Here is a 24942-nt window from a genome sequence, read left to right as displayed (position 1 = left end):
GGTAGACCATGCAGAAAGCATTTCTCCCATAAAGGACATTGTTAATAATGCTGAAAGCACTGCAGGGTAGGAGATCCCAAGGACACACAGTGCTACCTTGTGTGGTCACTTCAGGGCATTTGAGAAGCATGGAAAGGGCCTGAAAGGTGCATGTGAACTGCAGCTCAGGGTCAGCCCCAGGGAGCAAGCTGGGTCAGCAGTGCACACAAGGCCAATGAGACCATGATTTCAAACCTCATGCAGCTGGATTTTTCTAGCTAAGAAATAACTCCCTTGGTTGTTTTCTGCCTTGAAGTGAGCGCAGCTCTTTGTACCTACAAAGTGAGCGTGACACACAGCAATTTCTATTTACTATTTTTATTCCTACCCTGCCTATTATTAAGTAGTTGAAAGAGGTTTGTGGCACCGAGTTCAGATCTTAATGCAACTATATCGAAGCCAGCATCTTTAATGGACTGAAACATGAAGTATTTATTTTAATTTAGAACATTCAAATGCTGAACCTAGAAATGGAAGCACTTCTATCAGGCACAGCCCATAATGCCAGGGCAGCAGCTGAGGCTGTCGCTCCTTACAGCAGTGAGAGCTGAAGCACCCAGCACAAATACCACATCACACTCATCTACCACCACTGGACTGAAAGAGTTCTGCTTTAGAGGAAGGCCCTAAAAACGATCCCCATGATGGAATACCAGCTCCACAAGGACAGGTTGAGATAGCTGGGGCTGTTCAACATGGAGAAGAGAAGGCTCTGGGGAGAGCTTAGAGCAGCCTTTCAGTATCTACATGGGGCTGTAAGAAAGGACAGAGTCTGTTGTGGTAGGAAAAGGGAAAATGGTTTCAAACCAAAAGAGGGGAATTTTAGATGGGATAAATGAAGAAGCTTTTAAACAAAAAGGGTGATGCGGCACTGGCAAAGGTTGCCCAGAGAGATGGTGGATGCCCTGTCCCTGGAGTCACTCAAGGTCAGGCTGGATGGGGCTCTGAGAACCTGGTTGGACTGTAGGTGTCCCTGTTCATTGCAGGGGAGTTGGACCAGATGACTTTTAAATGTCCCTTTCAACTCAAACTATTTTGTTGTTCTATGATTTTAACCCACATCACAGTTTCCTAAGCACACTGATTTATTGCACCGTGATGAAAGGAAACGACATCACATTGATGATGATTGCAGGCAAAAACTATGATTTTTTGCATGCCAATAAAGAGGGCTCTCCCCTTGTGCATTGCTACCAAGCAATGTGTTCCACACTCAGGGTGGGGCTCCAAAATTGCTTTGCTGTCATTAGCTTCCAGAGGAGTAGCCTTTCTCTTCAGTTGCCTCACTAATTCACAAGTTAGAATCCACATATTTGCTATGAAAGTAAGGTTTTGTTCTAAGACATTTATCCACAGCATCAGATTAACAGAGTCCTTCACAGATGGCACCTACTGTAAACTATTTTAAGATCATATTTAAGAAAAAGGACTGAAGTGTTTATATGTAAAGTTTTAAGATTTTCTCACTGATAAAATACGTCTTTGCATTTCTTCCACCAAGTGCATTCTGAAATGTGCAGCACAGCCCCGTCTGCTCACTGACATGGCATTTGAGCTTCAGATTAATGCCCTCTGAACTGTTCTTCTGACAAGACACTAATGAACCAGCCCAAACAGTTCTGCCTGGGAGGAAACTCATAAAACATGAATTGGAGATCTGGTCCATAAAGAGAAATTGCTCAGACTTTATATCTAGTCCATCAAAGCATTAATGAAGATTTCATCCAGGACAAACGAGCGCTCTCAGAGGAGCCGTGTTTCTTTCTCTCAATGGTACCTTGTAGGTTTGCACATTTCTGGCCTCCAACTCTTCTCAGCAGAGTAATTGAGAGATAGTTATTGTTATATAGAACCTTACCAACGAGTTACGTGACGTGATTTGCTCACAGTCCATTCTCTGATGAACAGTTCCTGGCAGCAGTACAATACGTGCTATCAAAACAAGTAGTACCTGATATTAGTTTCAAACAACCAGACTGATGTGATGAAGCAAGGTGTAAGAGAAGCAGCCAAATGTTACATTTCTCAATTCCTAAAAAAAAAAATAAATAAATAAAAAGAAAAAGAAAGAAAAAAAAGAAAAAAAAGAGAAATGAAATGATGAGAAAAATCTATTTCATCACAAACCAGCAAGGAATTCATTGTAGAGCAAGAACCAGAGCTTATATAAGAGACATTACACACCTCATTAGGGAATTCAAAATATTTGACAAGGCAAAGCCTGTTGAGATCTGTAAATAAAGTATGAATGTGGGTGCTCCAGGGCAAAACGCTGGAACAAGCAGATCCTGAACGATACAAAGGTGAGTTCAACTCTCTCACTTAAATCCTTTTAAAACACTCTGAAGGTTCCTGAGTTTCTTGGTGACGTTCTGTTCATTCAGCATAGCAAAATGCTGAGCAAATGATGGGTACAGGGCAAACCTGATGGCAAAGACTATATCAAATATGCCACAGTAAAATAATTATCTTTGAATGTTAAGTGTCACCATGAAACATAAAGTTATCTCACTGATGCATGAGTGAATGCAAGAGGAACTTATTAGCATTTTTATGGAGAATAAATACAGTTTTGCTCATAAATTAGCAGTAAAATGATGGTGATAAATAGCCAAACGTATGGAAGTCTCTCCTTGAATCTCACTTCTGCAGGGCTGCCAGGTCCAGCTGTGCGATCCCTGCTCCCATGAGCAGCTCTGCTCACTTCAATGAGACAGCTAAGGACTGTGTCCCGGCAGATCTATAAAGACTCAAAAGCCCACAGAGTGCTCGGTGAGCAGACACAGCAGGAGGCTGGAGAACAGCACACTCACACCCTCACGCTGTCATTTCTAGACATCACCAAACAGCTCCTAATCTCCCAAAATATCATTGAAACTGACTTTCAACAGAGATTAGCAGAGAGCTTGGCTCAATGGCACTTTTGGAAGATGAGGAGCTCAACAAAATTTTCCAGCTTGCAAAATGCAAACCTGATGCAACTTAATACAAGCAATAATATTAAAGTACCGACAAAAGGCAAACTAACCAATGAAACTGCCTGTTTTGTTACTGGTAGAGAAAATGGGCTGTCTTCACTTGTGATATAATTTTCCTTTCTAACTTCTAAAATCCATATCTACCTACCTGAGCCTCCATCTCTGTACCAACTGCAGCAACAGACCACTGCAGCACAGTCTAAGTCACACTGCAGCAATTTTAACGTATTGTGCCAACTTTGTTATATTCACCCAGCTAATCCATTTAGGCTATTAGCAAGCTAACACTTCTGTGCTCACAACTCCCTTGCAGGAGGTTACCATTGAAACTAATACACAAATTAAGCACAAACACTGCCCTCTAGATAAAGGAGAATAATCTTGCCAAAACAAAATCTCTGACAATGCACTGGGTGTGCAGCATAGATCTATTGCAATTTGTCTGTATTCCATGTAAAGGCAATATAGGTTCATTTTACTGGCTTATTCCAAACCCTTCCCATAGACGTTTCAATCAGTTTCTCACATTTACCTCCTGCAAAGAACGACTCCAGTGGGAGCCACTGACCATTTCTGCAACCAGCACTAATAGAAACACACCTTTTAACTCTGCTGAAAGATCTTTACTGAGCTTTTTTCTACATCTTCATCACATATTGGCCCTGTTGACTCTGCCCATCTTCCTGCCTTGGTGCTTTTGAGAAAGGTGTTATAGCAGCCCTCACACTTCTAGTAGATGTTCCCTCTAAATCTCTTTGGTTTTACTTTATGACAGTTCAACACCCAAATTGCTAGAGGTGATGTTTTTCCTATTTTCTAAGTAAAGATAAGATTTTCATTTTTTGAAATATGTCTTTAATGTTATTTAGTGATTTCCACTGCCTTGATATCCGACCACAACAGAGTTTTGTTTTCCTTTAATTCCTTTAAAAAACAAACTGGTCTGGTAGGTGGTATATCATCTCAGATTGAAACTTTTATAATCTTAAGCAACAAGAACAATTCAGAAGACACTCTTCTCATGAGAGGCTTGTAGTGAGGTCAATGGACTGACAATGAGAAAGGGCTTTGAGGACCTGAGCCCTTGAAATACTCATTCTAATTAAAAAAATAAATAAAAAGATGCTTTTAATATTGCTTTTTTGTGCCCTCAGTGTCTGCCTGCCTTCCACCCGATTTGAGACATTTGCACACCACAACAATCATTTTGTGCAATCTAAATTGCACAAATTAGGTATAGCCTCATTATCCAGACTTAGGGAATATTAATTCTTCAGGGAATTTTGATTCAAAAATAGTAAATAAGAGCTACTGAAAGTGCTGCATTAATGGTCATATCCTCAGGATTCAAAACTTTGCTGTGGACTGGAGGAGGAGAAAGGTTTAATCACACCACTCATACACTCCAGTGACTTCCCAACCTGTCTGAAGGCAGCTGCCATCAGAGCCATTGTGCAAATGGAGGACAGCTACATCCCACAGACCAGTATGAATCACGTAGGTGTTCAGCAACACAAAGAGGAGCCCACTTCTCTGATCCGCATCAGGCACAGCACACATGCCCCTGTGAAGACAGTGAAGGCCACACCAGCCTTGGGAACACCTAGGAAATGTTGTGCTGAAGGTGGCCCTGAGAGAGGTGATGCAGCAGCTTCACAGCTCCTCCATGCCAATAAGTCCTGCACACATTAATCCCTGTGCAAGACGAAGCAGATAAACAAGAAAAACTAGAAAGTGACTTTGACGTTATAAGCCTTAGTTGACCTTTTCTCCACGGGATCTAATAATTCCCATGGGCTTTGTTGTGTGATGCTGCTTATTTTTCTTGAGAGAGCTGTGCTTCATGGTGGTCTTTGTCTTCTCCTCTGTACACAAACAGGGACAAACCCTGTATGCTGGCTTGCTGAAAAACAAAATCTGAAATAGCAGCTTATACCAGAGTGGCCAGATGCAGCAGCCAACAAATCCACCTCTTATTTGAAAACTGAAATATCCAACCACAATAACCACCACAAATGCAAGGGTGTAGGTCTAGCAATCCAGAAGGGGTCTGTTACTTTCTAAAGCTGTTTTGCTGTGGGATGTCAGCAGTGTGGGTCCAGTGCTGTCTGCGCGTCTTTCCCTGCTATGCACACAGGGATGCACAACAGTGCCATGCGCTAAGCAGGTATATGACATTTGTCAGCTGCAACACAAGTGATTTTCAGGTGTCTGGGTCAGGTTTAAAAGCATCCCCATGACTGGACTTTGATTTGCAAGGAGAGATAATGAGGAAGTTGTTTTAACTGCCCACACAAGGCAGTGTCAAAAGCATGCCCACATGGTTTCAGAAAACATCACTGCAATTCTGCACCTCTTGCAGAGCCAGGTCTCCTCAAGAAGGCTTTGGTTGTTTCTTCTGAAACTTATCTCAGACATCAGCAAAGATAAGAACAGGAGCTTTGCTCATCTTAACATCTAAATAGCAAAGAAAATTAAAATTCATGTTTTAAGGGTCAGCCCAGCTCAGCCTTTAACACAAAGTCCCTAATGCAGGGCCAAAATGACTCTACTGGGGAAGAAAATGCAGTGACACAGAATTAGCGAAGAGATTTGATCTCTTCCATTGACAAAGGAACAAGATATATTTCAAAGAAGAATGAAAGGAACAAATTCATAGAAGCATAGTTGGGAAGGACCTTCAAGGGCCATCTAGTTCAACCCCCCTACAATGAACAGGGACATCCACAGCTCTATCAGGTTCTCAGAGCCCCTTCCAGCTTGATAGTGAATGTCTCCAGTGACTGGTCATTCACCACCACTCAGGGCAACCTGTGCCAGTACCTCAAAGTCCTTATAATAAAAGCTTTTCTCTTATATCCAATCTAGATCTCCCTTCTTTTAGTTTGAAACCATTTCCTCTTATCCTATGCCAGCAGACCCTACTAAAGAGTCTGCCTCCTTCTTCCTTGTGGCCCCACTGAATTGCCCAACAAAGCACTTAAAGTGAGGCTGCTCAAGAATTCTAGCAATCACAGAAGAGGAATCACTTTCAGAAGTTTATCCTGAACATTCCCTCAGCAGCTTTATTCCCTCACTAATAGAGACTCCATTAGGGATGTCCTGAGAAGGCATTTTTCAGTTTTAAACATATTTTCATATTTGTGCTGCAGGTTGACTGCCAGGTGTTTTTAAGGTTAAGCTGTTTTTGCACTTCAGTGTGACTACAGGAATGACAAACACCACAGGTTACAACACAGTGGCCTTACCTTTCTCAAAATCAAATCAATTGCACAACAGGTCATACGTTCACAGATCTGTAAATATAAAGTCTCTATAAACAAGTGACACAGCTCAAGACTCAATGGGAAAGGATTCCCTTTATATCAAAACTTCAATTCATATCCTAGGAGTTAAAATACAATAGCTCTGTTTATAAATTACAACCAAGTTTTTTTCTCTGTGGGCAGTCTGTGGTTTATCAGCTCTACAGGAATATTGAATAAGAATATATTTGTAACAGAATATATCAGAAAACCCAACAGAGAAAAAGGAAGCAATAAACAGATACCCTAGCATCTGAATGAATGAATGAATAAATGAATGAATAAATGAATGAGGGAAGTAGAAAAAAAATACCCCTACCTCTCCACAGAGATCTTACATATGTTTCTACAACTAGCTGAGCACAGCTTCTTCTGCTGATGAGAGACCCTTTAATTGACTTCATTTAAACCACTCCAGGTGGGTGATTAAAATATGGATTAGGGATCTGTCCCACTCCTGTCAAGGCTGACTGTGGCTGACTCAGGTTGATAGTGAACCTTTCCCTGAGGTGGAAATGATAATGCACTGCTTGATTGACCCACATGTCCCCGGGTCAAACCAAGTGGGATAAGCCATGCTGCAGACTATCTCCCTGGCTGACATATAGTATTAGCTACTTTTCAATGCAATGTATATTTATTGTTCACTGCTAGGTAGCTTTTCATGACCAGAGAAGTAAATCAGATACCCAGATAAATGAATCACAGAAAGTATCAAAGAGAATCACCATAAAGGTGGGAAAATGTGAAGGGAGAAAAGAAAATAAACACAAACGTGTGAGCTTAATCACATTTGCTTACCCACTAAGAACCATTTTTTCTCTTGGAAAGGCTTCTCTCTAAACACCCACTGGTATTCTGCTCTTGTCACTTAACCAACAGCTGTGGGAAGGACCATATGCAGGGCCTCGGCCTTGCACACCCTGTGCTTGTATGAACCTTCTGGGGAATTAAATATTTAAAACCAGTGTTGCTCCTTTATTGTCTAGAATCCAAAGCAGGATATTACAGCAGCAGTGGAAGTGGGAGGTTTATAGGATAAATTTAAACAGAATATTTCAAAGATGTTCTCTCTAGAGGAGGTTCTTGCCTATCTGAAATCAACCTCCTGGGTTAAAGGAGAGATTATGACACCCATACCCAAACAAAAAAACAAGCAAATGCCGGGAAAAGACCTCTATTAAGTCAAGGCAATCAAGTTAAATAAAAAATACTTTTCATAAGGAAATATCTCTCAGGAGAGGTTCTAATTTCAGACAGTGAAAAAACATAAATGGCAGCAAAAGATCCCTTCCAACTCAAAAGATTCTATCATTCCAGAATCATTCTTTCTGTAGCTGCGGACTATGGTCTGTCCTGGGATGTCCAGACTGTCCACTCTCAAAATGTTGTTCATGTGAAATGAACTGCCTTCTATTGGGAAAGTTCCCTCGTACCAAGAAGAATATGGTATCTGCCTACCTCACCAGTACTTTTAGATGGCATCTGTATCAACAAGAAAGTAAGAAAGAGCTTGGAGTTGTACTTGCAGATCCCTATGGGTCCCTTCCAACTCAATATATTCCATGCTTGCTGTAAATTACTACTAGGGTCTTTATGACTGCTGCTGTGAGCTTTTGTGTCAACAGATGTTTGCACAGATTCCAGATTCCAACAAAACAAAGTTTCTGCAAGTTGAAAGAATGGCTGAGCTGAGGGTGTTTGTTTGGAACTGAATATATAAAAAGCAGACCAGCAAACTTGGAGTGAATTATAACAAAATCAACACTGAGGACAAAAAGTTACCTGGAGGAGAGAGGGTGGAGGAGACCTGGAGTGCAGCAGTGCTTCCACCAGGGCAGAGGCAGGGATGCAACAAATGGTGTTCAGGAATAGCTGAAGAATAATAAGCATCAGAGAAGAGTCAGTGCCAAATCACAGAATAATGCCCTTTCATCCCCATATTCAGGCCTGGCTGACTGATATGTAGAATGCCAGCTTTTCAGAAATCCCAGTTACAATCTGAGCCATTGCAATCGCCTGGGCAGGTGAATTGACCTCACTTGGGCTTGGATCACTGCTTGTTGGCAGCACTGCTGAAAGAAATTCCTTTCACGTAGGAATTTCTGAAATGCAGCCAGTCGTCACTGACCTTTCTATTAAAAACAACATTAAACTTCACTCTCGGGTTCAGGACATCTTGAGAAAAAATACAAACTGCACATTTCTCAGGGAAGTAGACACTAAAAAAAACATGCATCCTAAATTTGGCTTTTGACTAACTATCTGTCTCCAGAACTGGAATGTTGTTTGAACCTCAGACTTGGTGCATAAGCACTGTTAGTGGTAATTGTCCAAGTTTTCTAGCACTATCCCATCAGTAAACTACGAAACACAGCAAAACTAACAATTACTTTTATAAGAAAAGAGACAGGACATATAGCTGGACACCATGAGTTGATCCCTCATTTAGTAGGCACTAGAAAGCAACTGCCATCAGAAGGAACAGAAGGACAAACAGCAAGCAGTACTCCTGAATCTTCACTCCAGTGCACATTCCATCTCATCAAATCCAGTCCCACCCCATCTCATCATACCCAGCCCAAACAGAACACAGCAGGGGAGCATTCTTGAGGAATCACCAATGACGAGGCAGGCTGCCAAACTAAGGCCTCTAAAGAATGAACAATAAATAACAGCAAGCGGAGATTTGTTTTTCTATCATTTATCTCCTACTGAACACTGTTTTCTACCATCTGCAATGAATAAAGCCACTCCCTCAGCCTGGGAAGTCCCAGGAAATTCATGAAATGCAGAAATAAAAGGAAGGCTTTATTATTATTATTATTATTATTATTATTATTATTATTATTATTATTATTATTATTATTATTATTATTATTATTATTTGCAAAGCAGAAAACTCCTTAAGTTTGGTAGACACTGCTATGATTGTGTTTTAACGCCACCATCTTTGTTTAGAGCAAGCTGGTATTGAATGTGGTACAAGTGGTTCACACGTGGTGAGTGCTGATTAGCTGAATGCCCTGGTAACATCATCTTTAGAATGGTCCTCCTAGTGCAAATTGTCTTAATGCTCTATTACTCTTAAGATCACAAAAGTCCAGGTAAAAGGCTGCTCCTTCAGCTTTGTGGTTTTCTCTCTCCGTTTCAATTGAAAAACAGTGTTCAGTATATTGCTCTAGAGATATTTTAAAGTGAGATATGAAAAGCAAAAACAATTAATGACTAATGAATGACATTTCCCCCCCTTCCTCCCAGTTACCAAAGTAAGTTTCCAAGCATTAGTTCAATTTAGCCTAATGGTAGCAAATCCTAAAACCATTAAGCAGTACAGAGGGAACAGGGAGTCACAATGTGTTGCAGCTTATTAAAGTGCCTTTAATGCTACCTTAAAAGCTCATGAATTCAATAGGCCTGGAATGTTACATTGAAAAAAATTAACTCAAGGTAGATTTTTTTTTATTCAGTGGATCTTGTATGCAACACAAAATGACTTATTCATCTTAAGAATGTTCAGAAATAAAACCTCTACAGGAGCAGAGTGATTCCAGGAGCAAGGCTATTAAGCATGGCGGCAACAAGTGCAGCTAACAAGCCTGACAATATAGGGGTTTACATTGTCTTGCAGACAGAATTCTTTCTTCGGAAGAAATAAATATTCCTCCTCTTATATGTTCCTAAATGTGAGTTCTCTGTTTAATAATTTATTTTGAATCTCATTGCTCTTGTTGCATTCTTTTCTTTTAAGGGGAAGCTACTGGCTGAATCTGAGAGACAGATACAGTGTTCATAACACGGGACTGCAGCTGCCTTCTGTTTGGAAAGCTTGGTTTAGCAGATTTAATGTTGTTACTAATTTATTTGCTTGGGCTTGGTAGTGTCAAAATTATATTACACTAAAAAATATATATTTCGTTTCCATTTCAATTTTATTTCTCTTTTATCCAACATTACCTCCAGGCTAATAGAGACCTTAAAGCTAAAGGTTATAGCTGACATTTATGGCTCCGTATTTTTGTTTATATTTGCACGTAACCACATAAAAATGAACAAATCTCATTTCCATATACACCTGGATGCAACAGCAATTTTCACTGGCACTTGGTAAGCAGAAGACAAATGTTTTATTATTAGTAGTCAAAAAATGGCAATGAGTTGACCAACCTTTTGAGCAGAATGAGACAGACTGCAGAGCCCTCAGGGCGCTATGCAACCTCTAAAATGTAATTAGGCTACCAAACTCAAATTCAGTTGTAGTGCACATCGTTCTCTTCTCTCACTCTTGCTGATTATCAAAATGTTTTGCATGGATACACTCTTTTACGATGCAGTCATATATCTCATGGTCTTGAAAATTCAAATCATAACTTTAGTTTTTAGCACTGTCACAAATGTTGAAATACATTTGGCCAGAATGAAGAAATCATTCTCCACCAAATTATTATTTAATAAAAAATTGCTTTGTGTATTTTCCATTTCCTGTTCAAAATGCCACAATGTATTTCTTTGTTTTTAAAACATATTTTATCTCAGCACTTCTACTTTCTGTCGCAAGATCTGTATTATGAATGTTGTGTACGTATTAGAATAAGAGGCTTTATTACCAGATTAGTATTTCCTCTTTGTTCAGTCTGTAAATATGCATAGGCTTCAAATCAAAATGAACATATCTGCCAAAAACTCACTTATCCCATCAAGATTAGTCTCTCTTATGTACATGCAACAGATAAAATAAAGAAATTATTCTTTTCTGTGATTAGCTGTTGGCCCAGCATGGTGTTTGTTTGATTTTTTTTTGTTTATTTTTTGTTTCTTTGTGTGTCAAACATCATAATTCACAGGGTTGCTTCAGGCAGCATCAAGAAAACACTTGCAAGAACTAAGTTCAATTCACAAAGAAGTCTTTATTATATTTCCATTTCTCTGTGTCCAGCTGTTGAATTTCGCTGATTTGCTTATCCCAACAAATGGCTTCATTCATTTACAGGTTTCCCAGCAGAGACATAAATCACAGAACTGGAAGAGACAAGCAAAAAGACAAAGGGGGCTGTATCATTTTCCCTAGTTTTGCTGCTACTCTTTCTTCTACGTCACTCCCCTCAGCTGCAGTACTTGGATTTGTTGCCAGGCTGTGGCATCAAGGACTATCATCCTCAGGTACTTCTCCCAGCTACTCCATAGTACTCTCAATGTTTCCTCTGTCATTAATTCTTCACACAATTCCACATAAAGATTTGATTGCATGAAGCGAGACCTTTACACAGGTCATTTGGTATAACAATATATAAAAGCATGCTTCACTTTGTCCCTCAAAGATGGATCCCATCCCTTTACTGTGCACTATGGTGGCATTGCTAAGTTGTTCTATCTCAGTAAGTAGCTGTTGGCATTTTCCATTGGAAACAAAATTAAGAATATTAGGCAGCTACTATACTAGCAAATAGAAGAGGTCAAGACACTCATCTTCTGGCCTTGAAACTGAGGGACAAAGTCTAGCTTTCATCTCCTGCCATGTGGGATCAGTGCCCAGTGGAAGCGGAGCTCTGGGTTGGATCCAAGCATTGCTGGGGAACGTGCAAGTTGGCACATGCCAAAACTGTGCCAGCAACTGAACTAACAATCCGGTTATTAGCCTGGGCTTAGATCCTGGCATTAATTAGATTACAAGAGTAGCCTTAAAGACCTACAAAAGCTAAGGAATGCTGTAAGGGCAGCTACATTTTTTAAACTATTTTGTCATGCATCATCTAGCTTAGAAGATTAAAATAGTTGCCTTGGAGACATTCTTTTAAGAAGTTTTACCATATATGCTTGCAAATTCTCAGCTGCCACACTGAAAATAACTAGTCGTGTACTTGTGCTTCCTGGAGAAAGAAAGCCTCTTTGACAGTATCTCAGAATATGCTCAAGAGAAATAGAGAAAGCAAGGAACACATGAATGGTGTGGTAGCAAGCATGGAGCAGCTGCATGACAGCTCGATGATGCTCTGCTGTCTGTTTGTGTTAGTAGAAGAGGATGATTGTCTGTAGGAATACCAGTATTAACAGGCCAGGTGGGATCACAAGCTGTTTGCAGCCTACCCCATAAATGATTTCTTGCCACCTGTTAGTCACAGCTGTACTGCTCCAGTTTGCTTCTTCCAAACACAAAGCACCATGATCTTTGTCTTACAGAAGAATTTCCAAAGCAAAAAATAAACACATCTGGAATCAGATTTATCATCAGTATGAATCCCTACATGTCCTTGATGCCAGTGCATTGCTTCTATTCAAAAAACTGTCTCAATGGTATGCTTGCAACCAAGTACAGCTGGAGCCAGTTCCTCCTCTCAGATACCCATGCAACCCACTGCCCAGCCATCTTTAACTGCCTCTGCTCAGTGCTGCATTTCTCCAAGAGCCAAATGGTTTCCTGCCTTATTAGCAGCCATCTGACTTTCTTTTCCCAAGCAATTTTTATTTTCATTTCTTCCTGGGGTTTAATTATCTAATAACTACAAATACAATATTCAAATCTCTCTCCTTTCACTGAAATACAGGAACCTCATCTACATACGTATGAAGACTCCACAGAGAAAGAGCAACTTACAACATGTACAAAGTATTGACCAGGCTGGCACAGTCAGCAGGGTCAGGTTCTGAATGCTTGGATGTAAATTTCACAGTAACTTTTTATATTCATAATTATATCATTATAATCAACTTACCCTTTAATTAGTATGACACCTTACCTTCATCTCATTCAATTCTGGGCCAGCAGTTTTCAAATAAATGCCCTCTGGAAATTATTTACTACTATTCCATTTATCTCCAGTACTTTTTTAGTAATCTGGTCTTTTTCTTCTTTCATCAGGCCCAAATCCATGCTAGTTTTTCTGTAGAGCTAAGCAAGATACCAAAAAATAAGCTTTATTATGTAATGCTAAGAAGTTCAAAACCATGTCCAGTTCTTCCTCAGTTTAGGATATTTCAGAACTTAAATCATGTTAGTTTGCAAGATGAAAGTACAACAAACAGAATGTGTCTGCTCCCACCACTATTACTTTTGCCCTGTTTGTTCTTCTCTTGTGTTAAAGTGAAGCATCCCACCACTTCGCAATTACAAGTTACAGAGAGAGGAGTCATCCAAAGAGTAAACAAGACTCCCACTGTAGCAGTTTATTTCCATAGTGATAAGCAGAACCACCTGGTAGGAAACAGTTTGTCCAAGCAATAGCATCAGTACTTGGGTTTATTAACTACCTTACCTCCCTAGCAGTCTCAGATTGTCTGGGAAACTTCACCTAGTCTGTATAGAATGACTGTTACCCTTCTTACATATATTTTTTTTACATAAAGAAGGGATGGCATTTAATAAATATAATTCCATTACCCAACCATTCCTTGCCTTTTTATTTTAAAGAGAGAAGATATTTTTTTCTCTCAAAAAATTCTAAATGGAAACATTAGAGAAGCTTTCAGCAGTTGAACCAGAGGCCACTATCTTAACTTTTGTAGCAAGGACAGCACAGAGAACACCAAATACCCATGAAACCCTATGCATGCACGACCAGGTCTGTGCTGCAAACTTACTTTCACTGCTGGAAACCCAGCAGCCTCTTGCTGATCCTCCAAGGTAATGGTTAGCTGGGAAAAACATATTTCAGGGTATGAAAAACCCTAGTGAATCACACCTTAGTAATAGTGCAGTATTCATTTTGATACATGACAAAGCATCAGATAATGAAGAATTTTTAAGATGAAACTTCAGAAAAATACCAGATCTGGCTAAAAGAAAGATCATTTAAAGCTTGTTTCTCATTTGTTTATCATTCTATCAAGTTAAAGAACAGTAATGTTATTTCTAAACCTGTAATCACTGTCAGCAAGGTATTTTGACCTGTGATAAGAACCTGTTTGTGTGTGTGTATACATATGTGAGTGCATGCATGGATGCATTTTCACTTGATAAATGTCTCTAAAAGCCTGGATAAACATCTTAGGATGCATATTACTTACAGACTTTGTTTTCAAAAGTGTGGGTGCCACAACATCAGCTACAAAGTGTGTCCCCAGGCGGTAAACTGGTACTTCAGCTAAATTATTCATTTCATTATTTTGATCTTTTCAGAACATAAAATAATTTGGCTTATTTCACTCAGCTACTACAACTTGTTTTTCACTCGTGCAAACTCTCTGAAGCACAGACTGGATTTGTTACCTGTTTACACAAAGCTTATCACGATCTTTGTTGGGACCCATATGTATGGTACTGCACCTAGTATACACAGGCATGTAATCTCTGATTAATTTGAAGTCATGTTTAGGCACACAACTAGACATCCCTGTAGGTCTTGAAGAACTCCAACTCTAACCTGAAACTACAGAAAATGTTTCCATGTAGATATCCACAGTTCAGATCAGGCCTGCATCTGCTCTGGTAGATCTGAGATCCCCACAGAATTTGTATTTTTCTCCTCAAACAGCAAGACACTCTTCTAAAGTAGAAGATATTCAAGAAGAACAGTGGTTTTAGTAATATTTCTGGATCTTTGGGACAAGGATATAGGCATTAATTCTCACTTTAACTTCTAGCATCCTGTGGACAGAACAGCACATCAGCAAAAGCAAGAAAACAGAATACACAACTGTGATGTGTCCTTTGAAGAATATCCATCTGTGCAAAGCTGTGTCCATCTTTGTGTAGTCTTCATTTCTCTTTCAACCAAAGTGTCCATGACTTTTTGCACCTACATGCTTTATTAGGCAGCAGGGCCAGTTCCAGAAGAACATCTTTGCACTTCAAGTCTGGAGAATTATGTATTATTTGACATGTATTATTTGACTTCCATCCTATTTGGATGGTCTGCTTCATACATGCTGGTCTAGGCCCAGCGTCCTCCAGACTTCAATGCTAAAAGGAGTAAAAAGTGAAAAGCCCAGGTGCAGTGATCATAACCCAAAAATAATAGAAGAGAGACTGAAATAAAGTTGAGCCCTGTACTTCACCTGAAATTTCACATCTCTATTGCTGAACACAGGCTGTGTTCAAATACTGATGACAGATGCACCAAACTGCTAACCCTGTGCCACCCTTCAGTCATAACATCTACAGGCCCTCTTTTGCTTTGAATGTGTTGCTGCTTAAGCCTTTCTTATCCTTCCATTTGCATCAGCTTCTGTTTTGGACTCAGTAAAATCTATCTACTGTATTGTTCAGTGTAAAACATTCCACTTTACAAACACTAGTTCCATTGCCCTTTTCACATCAAATGTCATAGACATCCCCCCTGTCATCATTTAATTTTCACTTTTATGACTGTGAGAGTGCTTAGCAATTTTCTGCTGCTTCTAGTAAATAATTCTAAGAAAACAATCACTGGCAAAATGTAGAACAAAGAACTCAAGTAGGATAACTTTAGCCATTTATTGCTGCTACTAATTTTACTAACCTTCTTATCATAATTACTTATTGGCCTACTTACCCAGTTATCCTAACCTCACAGCCTTGACTTCCGCTGCACTTGGGATTCAGTGCTAGTAAAGCTTAAGTCTGTTACTGACACTAAGTACGATCTAAAAATGAAACAGAGGAAGAGCAATCGTTCAAATGATGTCATCCCAAACAATGTCTTTTCTTTGACAATAGTTCTTGTCACCATGAAAGTCCAAGGACAACAGAAAGGGAGGGCCTGAGGGGGCAGGAACATTTTCCACAGTCCAGTTGCCACAGAAGGGAAAAATCTCAGGCCTTTCTTCAGCTCCTAAATAGGGCAGCGATATTCAAAGCTAAAAGCAAGCTGAAGAAATTCTTCTGAGTTCAGTTAGGTATGATGATCAGTTTGAACATCTGAGGGTAATGGCTTTAAATTACAAGATGTTAGGTTCAGATTAGATGAATGGGATAAATTCTTCACTGAGAGGGTTGTGAGACACTGGCATAAAGAAGCTGCTGCAAGTGTTCAAGGCCAGGTTGAATGGGGCTTTAGGCAACCTGACCTACTGGGCTGAGGGAGTGGAACCAGATGTCACAGCTGTGGAGATGGGGATGGTGAGTCTGGATTCATTCTGTGCAGGTATTTCTTTTCTTCTAAAATGAGTGAAGTGATACAGGGTGTTCAGAGCTGAAGGGACAACTCCTGGACAGACAGTGAAGATATCTGGTAATGACTGATGGAGCCTAGAACCCTTAAGGTATTTTCTGAACTGTCTCCAGGCTGCCAAGAGTGTTAAACAACCAGGGGTAGAGTTTTCTACCAAAACCAAAGCTCTAATAGATGAACAACTTCAGAAGAGTACTACAATGGGATGAAAACTTTCTTTAGATTGTAGAACTGAATATTTCAAATGTTGAATGCAGATACCACCCATTCCTGTCAAAGGGCACAGCTGTATATTGCAAATATGTTAGGTTTGTCCCAAGTGCTTGCTGTTCTAGAGGCCTGCAGTAATTACTTTGCATGCGCCACCACAATGATAGCCATTATCCATCCAATTACACACCGTTAGAGGAGTGCAGTTGTTTGGTCTTAATTATATGTTTGAAAAGTTTAAAAACATTACAAGTAGAAGCACATTCTAGTATAACTTTTGACTAACTCACGGCTTTTAAGAGTCACAGCATACATATGGCAGTAACAGCACGCTGTTCGTTAAAAGTCTGCTGCACTAATTACAACTCAATTGAAAATAACTTCGAAAATGCTTTCCGCATATAACTCTATTTTTTGTTGTTGTTGAACTAAATATTGCACGTAAATACAGTTCACCACATCAGTTTTTGTTGGTTTTTTTTTTTCCAGTGTGTTGTAAAGCTTTGATTCTCCTCCTCTCTAACAACACTGATATGTGCTCACAGTGTTTATAATTGATGTTCTGGGTATATTTAGGAATTCTGGCACCAGTTATGGCCCTCTCCATCAGCCAAAACCACATCTATTCATAAGGTTAGAAAATGCACACCCACATACCTAGATATTAGCAAATCAAGCAATGTAGCAGCTGAGATTTTCAGTGCTTTTAATCTCAGTCATTAAAAGAGGCTTCTAATCTTCTAGTAATGCTCCCTTCAAACTGTAATGTAATCTGTTGATCTCCTTAAGAAGCTACTGAATTCCTCCATCACAAGCATCCGTTTGTAGTGACATATGTGACAAATTAAGGCGGTGTTTCTTTTCAAGATCGGTGCCCTTTTCTGGCACACTGACTCAAGGCAGTGAAAAAGAAGGTTGAAGTTTAGCCAAAAGCACATTTAGCTCATATTGGTTTTTAAGCCCGAGCTGGGCTTCTGTTTGGCTAAAGCCTGCCAGGAACTGTGAAGAGAGATGAAACAGAAGAAGCATCACAAACAACATAACTGTTATTCTCATTCCTATTATTCAGGTGTCTGACTCTTCATTTATTCACAGGTTCAGCATGGTAAGTATCAAGAGTTCTGAGCACTGGAGAAGTAATCACGAGTTATCATCACAGCAAAATGTAGACACATGCGTGACACTCATTTAAAGGAAACCAGTTTTTCTGTGGGTTTGAAACAGTACAGGGTACCACATTATCTCAGTGTACATCCCTAGTGCTAGAACTGGAAGTCAAAGCCATACAGCAGAACTCAATTCTCATTTTCTGTTATTAAAGGTATCTCTGCTGAGGATTACTTATGCACATACTGTTGCAGAGAATAACATATGATGATAACTCTATTTTCCTACAGAACTGTTTATCCAGTTATATAAGGGGGAAAAAAAAGAGTCCATCTCATCTGTCAGTGTAATGTACTGCAGTTTTTAATCTCCTCATGTTTTCTAAAGGCAGTAAAAAAGATGCTGCAATACACTTCTCATGGTTAGGGAGAAAAATCTTGGTGAACATGTTTCCACCCCTAATCTTGTTTGGGATAGAGATGAAAGCAAATGAATGATATGGAATAGCATGAGAAGAAGGAACTTATTTTTCTAATTATTATTACCAAACGGCTGGCATCACGTTCTGCCTTGGCCAAAGTACACACAAAGAAAAGTGCATTAAGTCCCTCTTTCTGGCCATGGTGAAATTCACTGAAACAAATTTGTTTCTATTACTTAAGACACATATTTTTACAGATGCTCCTTGTGCCATAGACATCATTCTGTTCAAAGGAGAGACCAGCATTGCAATGTTATGCTAATCGAGAGATTTTAATTATTAGATATTTGAACTTAAGGTATTGCTTTTGGCTTTTATAAAGACTCTTCATAGCACACAAGTTACTAAGTGGATCTGTTGTGTAAGTTTAACCTGAAAATACTTAGATTTGCATAAGTAAATGCTATCTCCTTCTCTTATTAAAATCTTTAAGATAAATGTTACACTTTAGTATACAAATAGTCATATTCACAAGTACCTACCCACAATCCAGTTCAAAGCAAGTTTGCCAGAAAAGGGTTACAACCTAAAGAAAAACAGCAAAAGGAGCCTGGCAGAACAGAAAACCAGAAATGTCAAATGTTTCAATTGTATCTATCATGAATTAGCATCTACAAGCACAAAAAAGTAGGAAAAATAAACCATGTGTATCGAATCTACCATGACTCATAGCAGCTCCATTGTACTTTCCCCTGTTTATAAAGTACATTCACTGTAGCTCATGGCACGCTAATGCTGTGAGAAAATTGTTGCTCCCGTCTCTGATACGCAGAAGTTGAGCAAAAGAGCAGTTGAACAGCTCTGGCATTTCAAAAATCTAACTTACAGTTCCCAGGCAGAGAGACGGGCTTAAAGGGTGTATAGAACACAAGGTGACCCAAAGGCAGAGGAACTTGATGTCAAATGTGACTTTTTAAAAGTAAAGTAATATAGACATCATAAAACACAGTGTTTTTCAAGGATTAAGAGGTAACAGGTACCATAGCCTGGTGGACTTCTATGCTTTTGGGCAGAAATTGCCAACATGTAAGCAGGCTAATCAACTACTCTGCTTATTATTTGGGAGCTTTACTCCCCTTCTTACAGCCAAGCTGCAGCCTCTGGTCCTTGGGGTGCTGGTGAACCCCTTGATGCTACCTGATCCCCAGTGCCCACTGTTCGGATCCCTGGTGATGCAGGAGAAGCAGAACACCATGGCACGACAGTCTCAGGTACAGCTCTGGGCAGCTTCTAGTGAGCTGAAGTTGTCTGAAACTAATGCATTTTAGAAAAAAGGAGAGAGAAGAAAGTACCAGGAGCAGAGCACGGCTGTAGATTGGCAGAAAAAAGGGAAGAGCAGGGCTGAAGATAATGCAGGAGACATTGAGAGGAAAGCACACCAGTGGGACAGTGACAGCCTCGCATGGGATAACAGATGATGAAAGCCCCATTTCTCCAGTAGTCAGAGCTAAGAAACTCTTTGATGTGCACCAGGAGATGCATTTTGACCTTTAGAGCCTGAATGTAATTTAGGAGCTGGCAACTTCCTCCTAATCCTTCAGAAGAAGAACAGAAAAAAAGAAGTCTAAATGTTTAACCTCACTGTCAGTGCAGACCACCTTGATATTCTATGTCAATGTTCAGAGCCATGTGGCAGGGGCAGTGCAGAACTCAGACTCCCAAGGGCTGGCAAAGCAGCTGGCTTGTTTCAGCCAGGGACCTGTACTGAGTTGTTGTCATGTAATTCCCTCTTTTTCTTCCACAGCAATTGCTCCGAAGTGAACTATTTATAACTGTTATACCATTTTCCTGTTTACAGCCACCGTGGTTTCCTATTAAGTAGCAATTTAGTCATATAAGGGAGTTTTATAGGTCTATAACACAGTAGCTTCAACACCTTCAGTGCTCTCCTGGGGCTACAAACTCCTCATACAAACACGTTAGCATTGTAAGAATGTGCACAGAAATACTGCAAAAAGTATGGGCACCTTGAAATCTAGTTCCTAGGACCAAAGCCCTCTGCTGAAAGCCAGCCTGTGCTCCTGGGGCTGGAGCTGGGCCTCACCAGAGGGACGCAGGCCCTGCACTGCACAGGGTTTGCAGCAATGCCACATATTACATGCATGTGCACCAAGCCAAGGCCAGGGCTGCTCTTTTAGGAAAGGAACTGGGTGTGAGATTTTGCTGGGATGAGTTCCTCATCAGCACAGCAGCAAAGAGCCCAAATAAGTTCCATGTTACATTCTCTTTTTCCCTTAACAAATTCAAGCTGGAAATTTCCAACCAAGCACGCAAGAAGCGTCAGACTTTTATAACATCCTATTCATGTAATATTTCCTGCTAAGAATTCCCTTGCTACTTACCAACCTTAACACAGCTGTAAACACTTATGAAGTCCATAACAGTGGAATTAATACTTTAGAAACTTACTGTTCACAGAGGCCCATCTGTGTGCGTTAATTATGTCACAAATTCTGTGAAGCTGGAAACAACACATAAATCAAATCTCATCAGATGTGATATTTCTAAAATATAGTTTGGGTTTAACTCCCATTAGCCAAGATCTGTATTCTTATGTAATCTCTGGGAGGAAAAAAGGTAATTCTATGCAAATAATCCATTTTTAATCCTTCTTCTCTTCCTAGACTGGAGTGGTACAGGACACCAATGGAGCACCAGTGAGACAAACCATGGCATAGGTTTCCCTGCACAGTGACAGTGCCTGCCTCATGCCTATCTCCTCCATCAACGCCAGCATGAAGGGGATTTGTTATAGCTGCTGGCTGGCAACAGCCCAATCCAGAGAGCACCAAGATAAGGTGCAAGGCCTTGAGGAAGCACCCAAGGCCTTAGCAGAGATTAACTCAATCCCTCAGCCAAAGTAGTGCATTAACTGTTGTACAGCTCACTTGCTCTCACGGCTAAAATCTAGTTGGTTGAATGACTGCAAACACCAACATTTTTGCTCTCTGGAATGACATAATTCCTTACAAATACAACCCACCTGTAGCATGTTGCTACCTGATGATGAGCCTAACGCAATGCATCACGTAAGCTTCCAGACAACAAAGTCAGAAGATCTGTTACAAGCACTTATTCACCCACCAAATAATGTTACAGAAATCAGAGTTTCAAAGGGGAATTTGTGGAGGGGTTTTGGCACGCTGAGCTCCCCAAGCCACCATGTCCTAAGTGGCTCTGAGATGCCTGACAGGACCCAGAGACTGAGGCTCAGCCTGGGAGAGCTCTGGTCAGATCAGTACAATGAGGCTGTGGGGGACTCACAGCTGCACACACATGGGCTGCTGATGGATCTTACATGCAATCAAAGCCTGTTTCAGGTACTTACTGTATCTTCAGGTTTGAGTATACAAATAATATTCAGTGCAGTATATAACGTGCATTGGTGCTAGTCACACATACCTACTAAGCTTCTTAACTGAAATTGCAGTGACTTCTGTGACCCATACATAAAACCTACATGTCAGTGTACTCCTGGCCACTGGCTGATGCAGAATGTGTTGTCATTGTCAGAGAGAGAAAGCTGATGCATGAGTAAACCAGCACATCTCACTTCAGGAACCACCTTGCCCCCTCACTGCCCACCCCATCTAACCCCACACCAGGACTGCCAGAACTGAAGGAAAACACTATGCTATGTGTTATGGATGATAATCGTGAGGACTCCTGAAAGAAAACACAACAGGAAAATAGCTGGAATGTTGCCATACAGGATAACACTGATAGAGAATTACTGCAAGCTTGTCCAGTCATTTTAGGCAATATTTTGTTGAAAATACGACATTCTTCTGTTTTTTTGCTGAAACAATTTCAGTGTGGCAAAGAAGTGCCTCAAAGAACACATATCCTAGGCTACCACAGCTGCCTCCTTTGTGATAACAAAATTCATAATGCTTTTCAGAGTAACTATTTTAGGAAAATACATTCTTCAGTTTACCTAGCAGGGCCTAGATTTGCCTGTTCATCCATTTTAAAATACATTTGTCTCTCTGGCCAGAACTATATCAGTTTCCTCTACAAGGAGACAAAACCAACTACAGATGTCCTACCCAAAACACAGCCAAAGAACTGATTTATTTCTGCTCGCCAGCAAGTTCTGATGCCACAGGTTCTCTTCAGGTCAGCTGCTATGAAACACCAGCTGAAAAGTGGAAATCTACCAGGAATCATACGCACAAATGTTTTACACAAGTTGTTGTGAGTTTATACAAAAGGACAGCTATCTAATTGAGAAAGCATCCATAAATATTTACTTCCTGATAAGGAAGATAAGCTGCATGCCAAAAATATAAAAAGTATTCCATTCACTGCACAGAGTGTGCTCTGCTTCTCAAGCGAGTTCCAGTAGAGACTACACCTTTCTCATAATGTTCTGCAGTATAAAATATAATCTGATAGCCAAGGAAACTTCACTTCTGGGCATATTAATCGGAAATAAAAGGTCTTATCCTACATTTCTTCAACCTATCAGTTCAAATAGGATGCAGTTCAGATAGAATGGGCACAAATATTCATTATGTAAAGCTAAAGATTTCTTTTCCTTGATGATGGGAAATAAATTAAAGGAAAAAACAATTTCTTCCTGGCTCTTAAAAGCAGAATATTGTTTTCATTTTTAATCTCCCAATATTGGTCTCCTGAGTTTTCGTTCTCAGTTTAGTAAAAACATAACTCGTTGTTAATAACATTTTTATTCTAACTAACAAACATAAGTGCATTAAAGGCTTCAGATCAGTCACAACACTACGCAAGCTGACATAACCATCTTTCAGAGCAAAACAAGCCCTTTCACAATGGCTTCACTTCAGGCACCACCTTTTTCTCCAATTACATATAAGCAGCAAAACAGCTGTCAACTCATAAACTCATTCAGATGTCTTATTTAATTAGGTTTTCTTGTACAGCATAACTCGTTTCTGGAGTTAAACTTGGAAGGGCAAATAATCAGTGATCAACAACAAAATGAAAAAGATTGTAGGTAGGGTTTGCAGGAGTCATATCAAATTATGAGAATAATTAATGAGACAATCAATTTTATCATCACTCCTACTTTAAGCTACAGAAGGCAAGGTCAGCCCTGGGAGTAACTTGATCCAGAGGAGCTGAAATTTGCTAAGAAAACAAGTCATATAAACATGTTCCTTAATTGCTTAGTCAAAGCTCAATCTCTAAGTCAAATGACAGATAGATAGAAAACTCATCGTACTGTTTATTTACAAAAGCATTTTGTACATTTTGCTCACAGGCTCTAAAAAAAAATAAAATAGCAAAAGAAGCTCTGCTGGAGTTCCAAAGATCCTGGAATTTCTTAACTTGAGCAGAGCATCAGCAAAGGGAAGAAGCATTGCTCTTAGCCATATTAGGTTAAAGGGACAGAGGTCACCAAGCTCCAGACCTCACCCAGAGGTCTGAAACCATGTGTTTTCTTGCCCAGAAATGTTTGTTTGCTGGATAGCCAAAATATGAAAATATAGAAGTTATGCACAGGAATTGTCCTGGACCCTTGTATGTGTGAAAAAAAATATGGTATAGATGAAATTAGTCCTGTCAGCTAATTCCAGAGTAAGAGCAAAACCAGCCAGAAGAAACATTCAGATACAGGAGGTTTTGTACAATCTCAGGTAATACTGAAATACACCTCTATGTACAAGTGACGTTAATGTAACAGGTGTATCTTTTACACGTGTGGTGGGCTGGTAAAGTACAAGGGGACACTCACACCTGGTGTTAGGCAGCCTTTACACATCCTAGGAAGTTACGAAGCACAGACAAGGATCCACTCAGCTCTCCAAGAAGAAATCCATTGACTGAGATGAAGGACAGTAACATTGGAAAGGTCTTCCCTTTTCCATTTTGGAATGTTCCTTTCATATGCAAACCAAATCTACTCTTACAAACCTTGCTTTGTGTTACAGCACCTGTTCAAGACATGTGAAAATCACAATGTGGACAATCTTTCATGCCAAAATGGCATTCTGCAACCCAAAGGAATTCCTGACATGAAGCACTCAACCTGCCATCTAGCTCTCACTTCTACTACAGAACACAAGTGAGGATGGCATCACACTGTCAGTGTGCAGCCTGCAGGAGCACACTCCAGTTCGCATTTGCTCAGTTTAGAATTAAACCACTTTCTATCTCACTTAACCACACAACTAAACACTGAAAACCAAGATCTCCTTCTCACTTACTGCCAACAATACGAACCTGTTTCCTACAGTCCCCAGACAGGTCTAAGGATTAGCTGGGTTATACAAGTGATTACCCAAGGTTAAAATAATCAGGCGCTGAAATTATGAGCAAGGGCAACATTTGTCCTTCTGTAGCTTCTGGGTTCAGTAACGGGGACAGTAAGGGAAAACCCTCTTCTTGGGCTTTTGCTGGGAAAGTTTGTATGGAATGGGGGATGGCACACAGCTTTGCACATGTTGGGACCACTGTCACTAATAAAACACTCCTTCTCAGGCAAGATGAACTCCATCTCTCAGCAGAACTATAAACAGCAGTGTTACAAAAACGATTCAGTTTCCACATGCCTTAAGCACCTAACGTACCATTTATCCATTTTTCTTCTGAAATTTACACAGTGTGTAATGCAAGCCACTAAATTAACTTGTTATATGCTTCAATAATACATCCTTAATGGCTTTTAAAATCAGCTCAACAATTTTAATTCCTTACAGTCATATGTGTGCAGTGGCATCAGAACTCCTAAGGAGCCCTCCGGGATGTTCTCC

General features: G+C 40.0%; 1 long non-coding RNA gene across 1 annotated transcript; it reads right to left on the bottom strand.

The window, feature by feature from the left end:
- Positions 1–11209: 11209 nt before the first annotated feature.
- LOC107308968 (uncharacterized) lies at positions 11210–16666 on the bottom strand. The gene is made up of 3 exons (XR_014943104.1): positions 14680–16666; positions 13057–13208; positions 11210–11341 (listed from the first exon to the last, which is right to left on the bottom strand). It is a non-coding gene; the product is annotated as an uncharacterized LOC107308968 (long non-coding RNA).
- Positions 16667–24942: the final 8276 nt, after the last annotated feature.

This window comes from Coturnix japonica, chromosome 2 (assembly GCF_054131305.1).
Source record: "Coturnix japonica strain WE chromosome 2, WE-NBRP24, whole genome shotgun sequence".
Lineage (NCBI taxonomy): Eukaryota > Metazoa > Chordata > Aves > Galliformes > Phasianidae > Coturnix > Coturnix japonica.
The sequence above is the reverse complement of the archived record's forward strand: the minus strand, read 5'-3'. Positions and strand labels throughout refer to the sequence as shown.